The following is an 18,379-nucleotide window of genomic DNA, read 5'->3' on the forward strand; positions in this document are numbered from 1 at the left end:
TATTTCGTCGAGTATAGAAGACGAAGTGAACTGCGGGTAAAGCAGCCGCTGAAATCTGTAGAATAAGGGAGAATCAACTTCGGGGATGCGATAACGGGGTTGGAAATTAATCAGAAATTCCTTGCCGCGTCTCGTCCCGTTCCCTCCAGCTCTATCGTATTTCTCTTATTTTACCGCGATACCTACTTTTTTTCCTGCCCATTTTGTTTTATCATCATCAGGAAGTAGAAGCGGGATACCATTCCACCGAGCTTTCTCCTCGGCTTGTAATGGAAAGCAAACATCTTCGCGCCAGGTGCAACGGCGCAAGGAATTATTCTAATGAAATTGATCCCCGATGAGCCTCTGGAATCCAGGATAATAGCCCAACGTTCTTCCCCCTCGCCGCGCGACCGTTTCGTTCGCTTCTCGGGAATATAATCTCCCGGCGACAATACAGAGAGTACGGGAGGATTATTCTCTTCAATTTTCTCTTCAGATCAGTAGTATACAAAGCGATTAACTATCGACAGAATTTTTCTTCCTCCGATAGAGTTTGATGCGGACGCGGTACAATTCGAGAGCATTTCTTTGACAGGGCGATCAATCGTCGTGAATGTAATCTGACAAGATTTTCACAGTTGACGCTGGTAGTTGTCTTCCTTCAACATCGACAGCTTGTAAAATTTTTCAGGTCACATAAAACGCGCCGAACTGTATTCCAGATTTATGACGGTTGGTCACCCTGTCAAGCAACTGCTTTCTAGTTGTGGCACATGCGCATTAAACTATTGGATGGATAATCGCTCTGCACAGGTATGTGACACCGGGTACCTAAGTATTCTGCTGAGGTGGAATATCCGCCTTGCAATACACAGGGGTTCGTCTGAATAGCACCTTGTCCCCGCCAACCAAACATTTCTACGGGCTCGTCCAGACGATGTACCACTTAACTTCAACTTTACTCCCAGCAGAATTCATCCCCGACTTCTGATTAGGTATGTTCCAATGGTACTACTGCTACTTACGTGGTCTCCAGTGATCCTGGAAATGTCCTTGAATCGTGCATGTACTTCCAAAGTCCTGGAAACTATCTTTGAATTTTGCTTGTCCTTTTAAAGTCCTGAAAACTGTTCTTGAGCAACCTTGAAATGTCCTGGAAAGGTCCGTGACTGCACCTGGGCCAAAGTTTCGTTTTTCTCGGATCATTTGGTCTCATCGTTGTAAAAAATCCCTCCACTCACCCTGGTCGAGCATAAATTGTTATCATTTTCCCACCCACAGCCCGCAGACAGGAATTGAATCGAACCGGATTTGCCGCTCTCGCGTGAATAAATCAACCAGCGAGGATTATATCCGGAAGTTTGACGTGAGCGAGGGCGGGAGTGATCGGCTCGGCATCCAGCAACCGGCGTCTTCCGGAGGCCCTGGTCCTTTTCGGGAAGGAAACGGGCAGCACCCATCGGTCACGGACGCTCGCCTCCGCGAACTGTAAATCGGGGCACCGAGCCGCTGGCACCCGGGTGAGAGGGTCTGCGCACCACCTGACCTAAACATAAATCTCGCCAACTAAATCCCGAACTAAGTGCAGCGGCCCCGTCGTCTTCCCTGTATTTCCTCTCGCCCGGTTCCGCTCGTTGCCTTTCCCCTTCCGCCAAACTCCCTTTCCCCAAAGATCCAAGGAAAGCAGCCGAGAGGGGCGTCGATACTTTGCTTCTTTCGAAGCTCTTAAACCTTACTCGAGCCACTCGAACAAACTCGAACACCCTATCCGTTCTTCGATCTATTCTTTCCGTCGCTTACAACTTGCCAGGAGGTTTTCCACCTCCTCTAGTAATCCTTCCGAGTCTCCTGCAAGCTCGCGAGATGCCTATGTACTTCAACGTTACGGAATGGTTTTACAAGGCAAAAATGCCGAAGGGATTAACGCTATATGTTGCCAGTCCGAATTACAAGGGTAAAAACTTGGAACTGTACGAATTTCGGTCAAGGGTTTCAAATTCGTTGTCGCGATGTTCTCGGTCTTTGAGGAATAACCCCTCAAGTTTCTCGAACCAAAACGATCATTTCCTGTTCTCAAGGAGGAGTAAGAAGAAGAAGAAAAAAAAAGGAAGAAACAACGAGAATTCATGAGGTGAGCGACGGTAAGAAACGAGCTTCGTAACTTCTTCGAGAAGATGGTGCTCTCCACCTTCTTCGAAATCGTAAGTGAAAGGGGGCGATGGTAACTGGCAGTTGGGAGTTGGAAATCCAAGAGATAATTGGTAAGCCGTGAGTTCTCGATATTCTCTCCCTTGTTCGTTCGGCTCCGGTCTATTTTCAGATTCCGTCGTCTTTCCAACGCTGTTAGGTGGTGGAGGTGTTCGTTCGCCAGGTTCTCCCCGGTGCTTCAGCAGTATGAGACGGAGGGAAACTCTGCCGCTGCTGCCGGTGGTGGTGGTGTTGCTGCCTGCCTGCTGCTCCCTACGGCGGAAGATTATTCTCAAGATCCGCCGGCATCAGGCCAGCAGCACGCCACGAGCACTACCGGCACGGATTCAATTCCAATTAAACTTTTAGTTGGCGTTCGTACTACCGGAAAATCACAAGAGTATAGATTTTACGGCTTCGCACCAGCTACGCTCTCCGAACGTAATTCTGCGCGTTGTAACGTCGCGTCGTCTTCGGGGGAGAATAAAATGAGCCGAAACTCGTTCTTACTCTTCCCGTTCACCGTTTCGTCGTTTTCACGGATTCGTGAACGGTGTTGTTTACGCCTCGAATCCAGACAGTCAGCCAATCAGCAGCGATTCTACGGAAGATGAGAAGCAACTCGGCTACCGTCTCTTGAGATTGCCTTTATCTACTCTCTTCAAGTTTGTCATATTACAGAGGCGAACTGCTTTTTCGAATTCTACGAACAGGATTACCTCTTCCGCTTATTGTGCAACGAACTATGACGTGTAAAATCAATTCCCTACACTCCGCGTTCTTATCTCGACCGTACAAAGGAGTTGGTCACTCGAGACTCGAGAGGCTTGCCGAAGGGACCGTTGTGGAAAATGAGAAATAAAATTGACGCGAACGAAATATAAATTCTCCCGCAGAGCCACTCTCTGGAGGATTAGAGAGAAAATCACGTTCGAAAGAGAGAGAAAGAGAGAGAGAGAGAGAGAGAGAGAGAGAGAGAGAGAGAGAGAGAGAGAGCGAGAGAGAGATAGAGACAGAGAGCAAGATGCAGCAGCGACAACAATCTAATCATTTTTCTATCACCGGTAACTGTGTTTTCAACGTAAATGCATCAAGCTTTCCGATTCCTCTGCAGAGGAAATCAAAGTAGTTCGCACCTCTGCCGGATTGATCATTCCTTTTCGTTGTCATTTAAATTCAGGTTTTATATCGGGTTTTCACGTTTCTTTTTTTGCTGGAAATATCGCGATTGCCAATTTGCAGAGAATCGTCGACGCGTTCGAAATCTGGTGACTATATCGCTGCTATCAGCGAAATTCTCTCCCCCAAAAACTGACCGCGACCAAAGCTCTGTGTCCGAACCTTTGATCCCGTGCGGGGGTGAAATCGTGGGTATAATTTGTTCGACATTCGATTTACGACCCTGTTGCGAAACAGCGTTCGCAGAGCGAAGAGTCTTCAAGGCTGGCAGAAAAATGGCCGTCCACCACGCGTAAATTTGCATCTCGGAGATCCTTTACCCCGGGCCGCAGGCAGGACGAGTTCGCCAAGCCTCGATACAATGTGGCGAACTTGAGAAGAAGGTCCTTCCCAGTTTATCGATCGCGCGTGCTACGATCATCGGCGACAATGTTGAGCACGCTGGGAATTGTGGTAATTAATCGTCCGACCATCCGAGAGGAGTTGTCAAGGTAATCTCGTGGCGGTGATCTGGCGCAGATCGTTCCCTGAAACCCGCTGATTATCCCGGTTATTAGCGGTTCAACGGAAACTGTTGATCTATCGCCTTCTGCTGCCGAGTTTCGCGTTTCCAAGGATCCCGATAACGCTTCGCTGGGACTGCAAACGCCGTATCCACTCTGGCTGGTCCTCAGGTGTACGAAGGGAGAGGAGAATTCGTATCTCTTGATCGCGGGTGCAGCGTTCTCACCGTATAATTGAGTGTCGCTCCAGAGCGACTCCGGGATTCCCGATACGGATCGAGTCGTCGAGGAGAAGGAACCTGCGCACCGTAGGTACGTCGTATCTCCGCATCACGGTGTAACACCCATCGACCGCATAACTCTCTAATTCGCACCTCAACAAATTCCACGGACCATTGCCATCGTACGCGATGATTATATCATCCATGTTGTCCGATGGTCCTGGAAGTCCTTGAATTTTTCTTGTGTCCTGGAAACATTCTATTTTCAAGCTTTGCCACGGACGACACATTTATTTGTGCTCACTGAGTAAATGTTTAAAAAAAAAATGGATTTCCACATCGAATCGTGTCTTTCGTTCTTTCCTATTAACAGGTGGTAGTAGAAGTAACTTAATGTATCTCGTACATCGCGTCGATTATGTACAGTGACCTCTACCCTCTGCGGAGAATTCACGAATTCGTGTATTTTTATTTTTTCCGAACGTCCTTGAATTCGTTATGGATTTTTTACCACCGTGTTACGTGTTACAGTTCCGTAATACGGCGCCAAAAATTCCGCTGTGTTTAAAATTAGTGGGGAGCGTATCTACCGCGTGTCAGGTTTTCGACAAATCGACGTAGAAGTGGCCGACCGTTAAGTGGACGAAGAGTGACGGTAAGGCGAGGTTGAAGCAGCGAGCATCGTCCAGTCAATGAGCATTCCCGTTCACTGGCCATCGCGTTCTTGTCTCCATTCACCGTCGGTAGCGTCTTTGTCCGCACTTGAAGTGTTCGTTAACCGAGGTACGTCTTCGACACCCTTGGTCAACGAGACGCCCCGGGTATAACAAGTGGAAAAAATTACTCGAGAGAGAGAAAGAGAGAGAGATCAACGACCGGGTGTGTGTGATGAGGTAAGAAAAAAAAAAAAAAGGGTCGACGAGGCGGCCATAGCTTATACACTGTGTCGGGGAAAACTTTGTTTGCACCGCGGTTGAGCCGGGCGTGGGATGGATTTGAGGTCGGGAATAAGGACCCTTGACCGTTTCATCAGAGAATTCTGTACATCCGCGCAGCCTATAGTAAAGTCCTCGACCTGGTTCTCCTCTCCCTACCGTCGTCGCGTCGCGTCGTTTCCCTCTCGCGGATGGTAGGATGAAACTTTGTTCATTATTTTTCCCCGCAAACGTTGACGCGTGTGTATATCCGGTACGTCGTCAAATTGTCCAACAAACTTTGCCTGATCACCGATGCGGATGAAGAGTAGACGGGATCATTTGTAAAACGTTCGTGCGGGCAGCGATATTTGACGGACTTTGTTATCTCTTTTCGGAGTGGCAGATAAGCGCCGCCACGGTTATCCGTTCTCCTTATTCCTCCTCCTTCTCCTCTTTCATTTATTCAGTCGAGGAGTATCAGTCGAGATTCAGTGGCAAAAAGCGTTCTCCCGTTTTATGCAGATTATCCATTATACGGAAAGTGGAATAAAAGAGCACCACCGTCGTTTCTCTACGTATATGTATACCGTACCTCGACCTTCGTATATTTCACTTGAGTCTTCCTCGGGCTCATAAATTTCTCTCACTAAAAATGCATTCTTCTAACGTCATTCTTCGTACCGAGCTCAGCGCGGAGCGGCTGCCTGATGAAGTATTCTTGAATAAATAAATTCTTTTTCCGATACTTCCGTATCTCTCTTGATAATTCTCTGAAATAGTTGTGGGTAGGTATGCAATGCGTACTATAAATCTCTCATTTATATTAGCTGACTTACAAAAAAAGTTAATGATCGTCGACTCCTTTAAGTTCCACACCGTGGTCAAAATGGCCACACAACATCTTCACCGTAAATCCCGTACGAAAAACATTCAAACTAATCTGATTTCAAGCAAAATAAATAATGAAATATCGTTAAAAAAAACGTGAATTTATTCTCATGCTAAAACGTCAACTTTACTCACTCAAATAAATGCCTTTTTATGTATCGCGTAGTATCTCAATGTTTATTTATTTTTGTTTTTTCTTTAATATCTGTGCCTCGAGAGTTACTCAGTCAATTTTCAGCTCAAAATATTGCAAATTCAGTGAGTTATGATTTTATTTCTCAGTACGATTTTGCTGGTGAAAAAATAATGGAAAGAATATTGTGATTTTTCTATAACCGTGTTGATAACAAGGTGTTCACAATTCGAATTCAGCGTTGAAACGTTTTTGTCTGGATCACGTGGTATTTCATTAATCAGATTCAGCTTGATCCGCAGTTTCAGTTGTCCTGCTCAACTTTCATATGTTTTTGATTAAACACATTATTTATTTTTTTTTTTATCATATATACATCCTTAATTGTCCTGTGCGTTCTTCACCTTGCTTCCTTCGGTCCAAAGATGAACTCCGCCGTTTCCATTCATCACTGCCGTGTTATTAGTCTGCATTCCGTGTGAAACAGCATTTTTTTAGTTTATGAGTTTAGCTGGCAAAGATACTACGGATATATTATATACCCACTCTCGTAGGTACCAAATGATCTCGTCGGTGGGTACTTGGTCACGGAATTGCGCGTAGGGTCTCGAGTGTCACGCGCCTCTCTTTTGTGCCTTGAGGAGGAGATCATCTCCCGTGAATAAGACAGTTGCAGACGCTTGGGGAGTAAAAATCACGCGAATGAAACTACAGGGACGGGAACCGGACGCTTGGCGTGTTAATATTTAATGTCCCGAAGTGCCCGAGAAAGCTCAAAAAGCTCAAAAAGCTCAACGTGATGGCTGCAACTGAAGCGGCGAGGAGTTTATTCGTCTTTCCGAGGGGTGTCTCGAAGCCCTTCTCGTATATCCGTTGATCGACTTGCTTTGCTGAAAAGTGTATAATACATGATGAATAGTGTCTGGTTTCCCAGCCGTTATGCGAGATGATGCTCTTTATGCACTTGTCGACAGGCAGCAGTGAAAAGTAGAGAATAATTGACTCGGAGTGGAGGAAAAAAAGTTGATTAAAATTGGGAAGTAACAAATAAAAAAAAAAAAAAACTACATCGTCGTGCTTGCCTGAGAAATTGGCAAGCGGCCAGAAGAGAACCCGGAACACTTCCTCTAGACCAGACTGTGCAAACAGCCGGTGAGACTAGGTTAGGTGTTGGAACTACCTTGTCGAGACGAGGGGAGAATAATTAAATAATAATAATAATAATAATAATAATAATAATAATAATAATAATAATAATAATAATCATGATAATAATAATAATAATATAAAGGGAAAAACAAGAAGAAAGAAGAAAAAAGGCAAGAAAGAAAATAATAAAATTGCTACTGCGGACCGCGTTTCCTTTCTCCAGGTAACAACGTGGTATTCGAGCCTAGTGCAAACTTTCCTCATTTCTCAGGGACTACGGTGGCTGTGGCAGCCGTCCTGAGAATCGATGCCGCTCCACGTCGCCAATAAGCTCCACCATCTTTCCAGCTTGACGATATTTTTCATCCTCACTTTTTCTTTTTCTTCTTCTTCTCGTTCTGTTATTCTCTCACACTCGAGTGGCTGGTATTTATTGTTGTTATTACCGTCTATCCCTCTTTTCGTGGCAGGAAAATTCATGAAATTACCGTTTCATCGTTATCGGAGGATCTGAAAACGCCCACCGAAAAGCTTCAATATTTTTATACGAAAATCGGAGGGATAGAGATAGAGAGAGAGAGAGAGAGAGAGAGAGAGAGAGAGAGAGAGAGAGAGAGAGAGAGAGAGAGAGAGAGAGAGAGAGAGAGAGAGAGAGAGAGAGAGAGAGAGAGGGAGAGAGTGAAACGAAAATGTGTCGATTCATCATCGACAGACAAAGTGGAAGGGAGACGAAGGTTAAGTGTTTCTTTAAACAAATCGATTACGACGAAGCCGAGCTGGGTTATTATCCATAACAATCTGTCGTGGAGTCCCTGTCTCTTGTCCCATCTCTCGTGTCTCACGTCAATCAACGTAGTAAGAAAGATGTTTCCCTCTTCGCAAACGCCGGGATGAGTTTTCACGTTTCCATCAGTTTTCAATCCCGTCGCTGCGGTTTCTAATGACGAAGCCTATAACCGGTCCGCGACCCGACAGATTATCCCGGACTTTGAAAGGTTCCCGAAATTCTCCCCCATTCAGCGATCCGCAGGATTATTTCGCTTGTTATATGAAACAGGGTGGCCACGCAACTGGAAAACCTGTAAATGTCAGGGGATCTTTGATTTGGTCGTGGAAAAAACTGACGATGTCAGTTTTCTATCATGGAGATTAGAAATCATTTTTCTAGCTTGATTTTTTTGTAAATTATATTTTTCTTGGATTAGAATTGAATTTGAAACGAATATAGAGTTAATGAGCTGAACGATTTGGACTTTTGTAGCTTACCAGAACGGTGATGAGACAAATTTCATTTGTTATAATAACTAGAAAAATTTATTACAACAGGTGTCGTTGAAAAAAAACTGTTTGAATATTGTTGGAATTAGGAAAAACGAGGTACGCCTAATCATTTTGCGCTATCGTCGATCCTTTTTTGGTAATTGCAACGCAAAATCAATTTTTGACGTTTACTCTACTTTTTTAGTCAAACAAGGCTTTAACATCAATTTATCGTTGCACAAGCATTAAATTTTTCGCAGCAGCTACAAGAAAATATAGTAACAGTGATCGTAATGAGAAGGAATAGTAACGGATACCAGACTTTCCGGTAACGGCTAGAAAACTAATTTTCATTCTCTACCCAGAACAATATTTTTCGATTGTGGTAAAAAATGAAAATAGTCGAGGACTGAGCGGTAATTCGAAGTAAAAATATCTCTCAGTGTGGCAAAATGTCAGAGAAAACTGGGTCTTAGGTATTGAAAAACTAGGAAATGTCATGGAATTTCTTTTCCATACAATTTGTGGACAACCTGATAAAATTTCCCTCGCCCCACGTACGGCTTACTTATTATTCTGTATCCTCCCGGGCGCGTTTCACCTTCTCGCGAATGAGCGATTGCAATTGGCCGCGGCTATGCGCCGGATAGACGTATTTCGAAGCTTCAGCTTATACGGCGTGCTTGCGAGTTATACCGCCTCGTAAAGCTCGTAAGCCACGTATGCATGCATGCATGCAGCCGCACATCGTGACAGGATCGTGCCCGCGCTGCATGCCCGTAAAAATCTTGATAGGGGGGAAAAATTCCGTGCAGGGAACTCGGCGTAAATCCCAAGTTTTCAATACCTGTACCCCGCGTTCAAGTATCGCCGTCACCCCGATGCTCTTGTCCCAAGAATTGATAAGTTTTTCCTCCACCCCTGTCCAATACACTTCGCTTCGTATTTTATCATATCGCATTCGTATCTCTTTGTATACCGCGTATGTATTCACACCTGCCGTCGTGTATGCGAGCACATAAACGAGTTACGACGGTACGGAAACATTCCTCCTGAATTGACTCGCCCTTTGCTCTCTTTTCACGGCGCACCACTTTGGTCACGCATAATTTTCCAATCCGCTTTACAATCGCTCACCGCATCAACCCTGATCGCAAATTCCGAATTTCTTTTTTCATCCCGAAGTTTGGCGTATCACCCATTCCCCGTGTATATCAACAGCGACGCTTTGGAGAACTCGATGAAATATCCAACGCTACGTAACGTCTCTCTAGTCTAACGTCGGGAAATTCGGTGACGATCCTCAAGCGGGTAAGAAACTTTCCTCAAGGGATGGAGAGCAATTGTTCAACCTTCCGTCCGTCCGTCTGTCTGTCTGTCTGTCTGTCTGTCTGTCTGTCTGTCTGTCTGCCTGCGTTGCAAGCTCCATGAAATTCCCAGGAGACACGTGCCGGCAAGCAATTAGGCGGAACTATGAGGCAAGGAACGAAATACAAAGTAAACCGATTCCCATTCGCATTCTCATCCTTCGAGTTATCACTTTTCTTTCGCGCCATCGCTTGTCCGTGTGTGTAAATTTAACCTGAAGTACCATTTTCCACAAACCAGTCTTCTGTCATCGAAACGAGTGAAGAAACGTTTTCGACGAGAAAAGATCTCGAGACTACGTCGTTGCAGAATGGTCAAATTACTGGACCGGGGCAAGGTGGTCACGGTCAGGGAAAAATTGGGAAACGTAAAAGAAAAGAAAAATTTGGCAGTCAATCATGGAAACAAAACGAAAAATTCATGTAGCCGAAACACGTATATTTTTAATGGGGAAATCCACTCTCTTGGTGGGAGGGGTTAGAGTTGACGTAACAATCTGACAAAAATCTGAGAATTGGGTTTCGTCAGAGCCCTAACGAAGGACTACCCTAATATATATGTATACATATAAACATTTGGATGTGTTTTCATGTAATTTTTTCTAACATTGGTCAATTTCCTTGTGAACTTACATTGAGACGAAATGAAGAATTGGGGGTATTTTAATTGAAGATTCGTAGCACTAACGAAGGAAATAAGAACTTTAGTCAGAGAAAATTGAACAACTGGTCAGAGAAAGTCAGAGAAAGGTCGGGGAACTTTTTTTTCCGCAAAAGTGGCCATCATAAGGGGGTTGACCAAAGTCGGAGGAAAATTATTCCGCAGTTTTTGGATCGCCACTTCTCTACGTTTCTACAAATTTTTCATCCATGCTGTGAATTTCGTATAAAGAATTGGAAACGGCGAAAAGTTATCACCTCGATACCGTATAAATTGATACTTTGATCTCACTTCTGGGGTTCTGGCACCGCAGAAATATATTCGATAATTATAAGTTCTTCGTCTTCTTCTACCTCTTTGGTATTTACTTTTTTTTTCCACTTCTCGTCTTCCTCCATTTGGCGGAAATCAAGGTCAGCTATTCCTTCGCTAATAATTGCCTTCCGATTCGTGATCAGCGTTTCACATGGCACGGACTTCTTGTTCAGGTTGAGGTCAAAACCAAGCCTGCTGATGCCGAATACGTCACGTATTCGGCCGGGTCTACGCGATTAGAATTCAAAGTCGTTGGCAAAATCGTTTCGCAGAGATGGACAGAAAGGTGGAACAGATATAGCGTGGGTTAAAATTTCGAGTGATCGGAATGCGGAATGAACTTTGTGGAATACAGAATCATTCGATCAATTTTTAAGAGCCGGAGCTCCGAATGGTTCTAATTTTTCAAAGTTTCCTGCTCGGAATTGATCGTCGTACCTAATGCCCGATCACGAAAATTTTTCGTCACCAATTAGAACGATTGTAAATGAAACTTGAACTTCGCCAATTTGAAGTTCAAAGTTTAGAGCTCTTAAGAAATAATAATAACAATAAGCTTAAGAAATAACGATTCGTTTGAATTTTTGCCAATTACCCGAAAATATTTTCGACCTTCTTTTTGCGGCGGAAACATGAAGTAAAAACGAAAAGGTATTTCGCACTAGATTTTGGCAATATTCTTTATGGATCATGGGCCAGTATCGCACGCGTTGTTCAAAAGGATTTTAATTTCGCGTTCTTGTTATAATTCGGTTTAAATCGATTTCGTCGTAGCGATACAATCGAGCAAGCAGCCGCTGGTGTATCGGAAAATAGAATTCGCCCGGATCCCGTGTTCGCCATTTATCGGTGGTTTCCAGAGTCCCCAGGTGGTCAAATGGTCCGCATAATTTCGCATATAATGGGCGAAACTCGGGCGTAGCGAAATTCCCATTAACGCGTGCCTCCGCACAATAGGCTCGCAAATATAAGTGAGTACCTATACATATATCCGAAATTCGGTAACCACTGTACGTCGATACTCGTACGATTCGCGAAATCGAACAATTCGCAATATTCACTCGAAAATCTCTATCGGATTTCTTTCAGCGTTATAACATCCGCGATTCATTATACCTCGTAAGTATACAATGCGATTCGTTGATTTTACAATATGTACCGAAAAATAACGACTGCGCAACAAATATGCGACAATACATTGTGCAAACTACGCGACAACGGAAATTGTGCTCTGTACGCGTAATTTGATTTTTTTTTTTCTTTCTTTACACAACGCGTACTGAGTGTTCCGAATTTCCTGCCACAGCACGCTTTTTATCTCGTTTCACTAAATTTCCATACATTTATAAGAAATTAACAGCCAGTAGTCGATTTTGTCGGTTAAATCCCTCGACAATTGAGAGTTTTTGGTTTTTTTTTTTTTTTTTTTTTTTTTTTTTTATCCGCTCATCACCGTTCAGAATTTATCGTATCCTCACTGTAAACGATTTTTGTTCCATTTCAATTCTTTTCCTTTTTTTTTTTTTTTTTTATTTTCAACTTTTCATCACTTTCGGTGATTATATAAAGATGTCGAAAAAACTTTTTCTAATTTCAACTAATCTTCACGTTTTCGAAGCTCTGAAACGCAGAAAGCAGGTTTTCAGCAAAATGTCGATCTGTCCGAGAAACTCCGGCGATGATCTCGGAAACGGATGGATGAAAAAATTTGAAACTTATTGGATTTTATAATCAAATTATAGGCATGAGTAATTACCGTGTCCCGTTCCATTTCAACTTCAGATTTCAGCGAAAATTAGTTTTCAATGTTTATCCGACGAACCTACATTTTTTCTTTATCACATTTGCGAAATGAACGATTATGTTTTTTTCAATATGAATATATTTTTTTTTTTTTTTTTTCACTTATAACCTCTTCGTTTCTCAGGAATCTTTGTTTTTTTTTATCTAATTGTTCTTTCAAAACTATGTCACGCGGCTGTTAAGTCCCATCAGTTTCAGATTTTTCACTCAACGTGTTCAAATTTATCGCGTAAGTTTGTCAAAATCACTCGGACAGATCGACAGACTTTTCTCTATATGTATACGGTGCTGTATCTGTTGAATGATCGAAGAGTCGACGTCGTCATTGATAGGCATGTCACTTATAGAAATTTGAATTCCTTTCCAAACTCGTGATTCTGTTCACGAAACCTTACGATCGACAAAATACGATTCACAAATCTTTATCAACGATTCGCTAACCGTTCGAAACTTGAATGGATAAAGATTCCAAGATCCAGATTTGGCAGCCTGATTTGCGAAATATTATTCAACGACAACGATTATTTTGCTTTTTTATTCGCTCACGAATTCTTACCTACGATTCTAAGGAAAATCCGTGATTTTCTAATCACCTTTTGAGTAAGTGGGGGGTTGACGGACCCCATTGAAAACTTGAAAAATCTCGATTTTGAAATATTTAACCAACGTTACATTTTTGGTTAAGAATTTTTACCAACGATTTACCAACAGTCTTTGAAAAAATCGATTACGCTAATATCGGGGTCTGGCGTAACGTACACTGAGAAAAATTTCATTTGTCACAGTAACTAGAAAAATTGAGTAAAAGAGGTATCGTTAAAAAAACTGTTTGAATATTGTTGGAATTACGAAAATCGAGGCACGCTAGAAAACTAATTTTCATTTTCTACCCAGAACAATATTTTTCGATTGTGGTAAAAAATGAAAATAGTCAAGGACTGAGCGGTAATCGGAACTAAAAATTTCTCTCACAATCGGTGTACGTACATACATATCATTGGCTCTGATTTTCGTCCTCCGATTCGTTCTTTTGATAACACGAGAACATCCCCTGCGGGTACGTGACGAGCAAAGGGTCGTCCCGTTTCCCACAATATATGTACGGTGAACCGAGTCGAGCGTAAACTAGGAATATGCGTACGTACCGCTGCGTCCTGGACGAAAGAGCCCGAGGAATGCGGACTACGTTTTATATATCCGCAAAACGCGTGCGTTTGTTCGCCCTTCTGCATTCCGCTACACACTTTACACGATGCGTTGTACGCTACGCTATGGGAAAATTAAACCGTATCGCTGGGGTTCGGCGTTATTCATGTATAAAGCTATGTTCGCACACCCCGTGTGCAATATAATTATACAACTTGTCTCCCAGTTTTCCTACCTCCTCCTTGATTAGATGTTTCAGCTGGCGATACGGTTAAGCCGAATCCCAACTCTCACCCTCAGGGGTCAGCCCGGCTTAACACCTTTCCACCAGTTTCGTGGGTTTTACAACTTCGACGGAAATTTTCAACTCTGATAAAGGGGTCGTTGTTTACCCTATGTTCAAAATTTCTATTCATGCTATTCTCACGGCTCGGTGTTGAAACCCGTTCCTTGAATATTGACGTTACATCGTCGTTATTAGTAAATTTATAACAAATTTAATCCATCTGAATCCGCGAATTTTAAATCACATTATCTATACTCTCGACCTCGAGAAACAATTTATACTTGTCGAAATTCTTTTGGTCTACAGGTTTCACTCTCTCTCTCTTTCTCTTTTACACTCTTATTACTCGACGCTGCAAAGACTCGATGTTTGTATTTTACCTTCATTCGAAAATGATTGGAAAACCGTTAGTCAACCGCTGCGCGAGAATGGCTCAATTTCGCAAATGGTTTAACCTGGAGAACGATAAAGTGGAGGAGAGATATCGCGAGCGGATGGTTTATCAGTGAAGAGGTGACAATTGCTTAGGCAATTGCACGAAAGTGTGTGTAGCCTTGTCTCTCTCTCTCTCTCTCTCTCTCTCTCTCTCTCTCTCTCTCTCTCTCTCTCTCTCTCTCTCTCTCTCTCTCTCTCTCTCTCTCGCTCCGCACCGCACCCTCTTCGCCCAGCCACCGATACCGGTACAATAAACCCCGCGAGAGCATGTAGAAGTGGACATCATCTCTGATTTAATTTAGCGAAACAAAGCTCTACGGATTGCGTAATCTTGGAGCTGATAGAACGTGCTGCAGAGTGTACCTGGAGAATTCATTCGGAATCCTTGAAGCACCTCACACTCCCTTGGATCACCACCACCTGTACGGATCATCTCGAACAGCCAAAATCCATGAACAGTAATTATATCAGTTCTCCCGATTAATTTAAGTCTGAGAATATTTTCCGCAATCAGCAATTCTCGCGTTTATAGTTATCGCATTTCGGGAGAGATCGGTTGAAGCGGATGGATCGAGGCTTCTTATAATTTTTTTTTTTTTTTATATTTCGGTATCTGTCTCACAACGCTCTCGACTGACAATGAGTGTAATAAATTTTCGTACAAAATACATGTATAGAGGTTGTGGATATACATAAATAAAGGCTGCTAGGGAGTAACAATTTATAACGTATTGTCAGGCTCAGTTGGATATGAAAATGTATACAATGCTTCGATCTCGTTTATCCTCCGCGCATATCTTCGTTTTCTCTCTCACTCTCTCTCTCTCTCTCTTTTTCTTTGTTTTTCACATATTTCTCACTCTCCGCTCGACGGTTTGGGATAAATCGATTACTTGTCCAAATACATATCCGCGCTCCCATATCATGAGAGGATACCAATTACATTCTAGGCTTAGGTACATACGTATAACGCACGCACTTATGGGATGATTTATTTACTCCCATACGCTATGGCGCCGCTACGGACCAAGCAGACAAACTAACCTAACCAAACAACGACATTTATATACATATGCCCGGAATCAGAGAAGAAAACAATAATGAAAGAAAAAAAAAAGTTTCATATCTATTTGCGAAAATGATTTCATGATTCTCCAAACAATTTCAACTTGTTTGCTTTTGAATAATGACTTTTCGAACACAAGGCACCTTTCGTTTTTACGTGATAAGTTTGAGGTGGCATAACTTGAAATCTTTCTCTTCGAATCATCCGAAACGAATTTTCGCAACTGGACAGCGGTGCGTTTTGAAATGAAGTTTGCTCAATATGAGACGAGAATTGAACAACAAATTGAGATATAAAATTGCTTCAGTTCGTATCGAAGGTGGCAAAAGAAGCTGCATAATAGTGAGAAAAAGACACGGAGGTGCTCGGAAAAGCCGAACGGGAGATTTTGCGTATGCAGACGAATCAGGCGACTAGCGGTTGAAAATTCGGTAGACGAAAGCCGACCGGGGGTTCCGAGGAGGTCCGCCAAGTTACCCAGACGTAAATTCTCCAAACATCCGGACAATTGGAATCGCCATTGCCCGACGGCTTGAGCCCCTCAGAATTTTCGTCTCGACAGAACAGCGTCGGAGAATTGCATCGCGTTCATTCGGGACGCGTCTCTCAAAGCCGATGCAATGGTGTGGTGGTCTCAACGTGACTCGTTACCATGATTGAAGTGACGAATTCCACCGAACTTTCCTTGTTTTTACTTCAGATACACGGGAACTCTCTATTAACTCTTCGCAGTTCGACGTACGCTACGATGGTTAATTCTATTACTTCTTTTTTTTTTTATTAGGTACCACTCGAAAACTTTGTGACAAATACTGAGAAAAAAAAAATGTCGTCCAACCTGGTAGAGGTAGGAAAATATTTAGAGGTCCTTATCCACCTTACGGACTTCTATATTATATATTAGTTTTATTTAAATTTTTTTTTTTTTTTGTATTGTGGTCCAATCAATCGTTCACCAATCAATAGCAAACTGGGCCCAACAATTCCGCAGTTGGCTGTTCTCGTCTTTTATCCGAAACATTAATTTTCTCGGAGAGATTTGGATAACAGTTTTTGTTACCGAAATAGGAGTATCGCATCACCTCGAATCTCCCTGTTTCGTTTTTGGTACTGACTTTTATGAACAATGATTAATTCGACCGCGATACGAAAAAAATAAACTAACATATATATGATAAGTCCTTAAGGTGTAGATATAAAAATGAATGAAAAATATTACAATAATTGGTAGCGACCTCTCTTCAGGTTTTACGATATATTTTTTTCTCACTATTCGTCACAAGTTTTTGGAGCTACACCTTACACCTCTTCGAACAAAATTCAATGTTCAACAATTGCAGACAATTCTCCGACTACCTCATTAACCCGGAATGCACCTGCATCGTTTGTCTCAAACTTTTCTAGTGGCTCAACGTGGTGGTTGGATTAACTGGAACGCGGTACAGGTTCTAAATTTTAACTGCCTCTGTGTATCCTTGTCGGTAGTTTTTTTTTTTTTTTTTATTTATTTACTTATTTTTTCTTATTCCTTTCGAGAGGGTGTCTCTTGTTCCGTACTTTCTTTCTCCTCGTTTACTTCTCTCTTTTGTTTTTTCAACCCCCATTCTCGAATCCTGCGGAAAATAATTACCGGGGCTAGGAAACGTGAGCGGAATTAGCTGCTCGATTCGAAACGAGAAAGAATAAGCCAAGGTGGAGCACAAAACTCTGTTGTAAAAATAGCTGCTTGCTGGATGCACCTCCGAGGTCTGAAGAGAAGCAAGTATTGACCCTGCCGGTGGAGTTCCTTCATTTCCCGAGATTATCGGCTTAGCCATATCTTCCGGGGAAACCATTTTCTTCGCGAATAACATCGGGACCGATAACTTTGTCCTTAGGCCATGGATTATGACGGCGCACCGTCCAAATTCCGCGTTCCAAAAAACTTCACGTTCACTTAGACCGAAGAACAGGTCTGTCTTTTTCAATTCTTCGCCGAAGGAATCACCGTTTGGATGCTTGTTCACTGCGAAGTTCGAGTTTGAGGCACGACTTGTAGTAAAAGCGAATGTTACCACTTGGGGTTTAATATTTGCTCGGTGAAATTACTGCCGCAGAATCGCAATTGTATCCGAGTTCCCGTAAACTTCCGTTACTGCGGGCTGGTGTAGGTTCAACGTACACACGTACGAGGTAGCTTAATTTTCTGTAAAATAAAACGAACGAACGGCGAATGGTCCTGCATAGAAGTTTCACTTCCTCGTCGTCATTCAACCCCCTGCGCGGTATAACGTCAGCGTCTCGGTACCAGATTAAACCCATATTATACCCATCTATGCGTGGCGGAGGAATCTCTCTCTCTCTCTCTCTCTCTCTCTCTCTCTCTCTCTCTCTCTCTCTCCATCTCTCTCACTCTCTCTATCTCTCTCGTGCCGTTGCGTATAATAACTGAAATCTAGGTAGTCGGCTGGACCCTTTCGGTTTCGGAGCCCCGACTAACAGAGACGAAATTGAATCCCGCGTCACTCGGTCCGTCCATCCATCCATCCGTCCTCCGCAATCTCGCCGTTTTCTCTAATCCGTAGAATGAGACGGGGACCTCGTCATCCCTGGATTCGTAATCCTTCTACTTTACCTACACCACCCCCTACCGCCGTACCCCTTCCTCCCTGTGCTTCATTCCTCTCTGACTAATCTACGACCTGCCCCTGCACACACGGGCTTACCCTTAATGCTTGTGCTATTCCTGCACTAGCTGGTTAGGGTGTGCGTTACACGTGTACCGCATCTCGTACCCTTGTACTTAGACTGCGGATGTTCCATGGCGAGCGGGTTCTCTTCATTGGAACATGTGATCCCTCTGTAGGGAAAAATTAGAACCCGCTTTTGATACACTTTTTAC

The 18,379-nt window shown here is 43.1% G+C and overlaps 1 protein-coding gene across 2 annotated transcripts in view; it reads left to right on the forward strand.

Moving 5' to 3' along the window:
* dtn (transmembrane protein 132C dtn) overlaps nucleotides 1-18,379 on the forward strand; it is a 138,361-nt gene that overhangs the window by 45,916 nt on the left and 74,066 nt on the right. The window lies entirely within an intron of this gene.

Source organism: Neodiprion pinetum, chromosome 4 (assembly GCF_021155775.2).
Source record: "Neodiprion pinetum isolate iyNeoPine1 chromosome 4, iyNeoPine1.2, whole genome shotgun sequence".
NCBI lineage: Eukaryota > Metazoa > Arthropoda > Insecta > Hymenoptera > Diprionidae > Neodiprion > Neodiprion pinetum.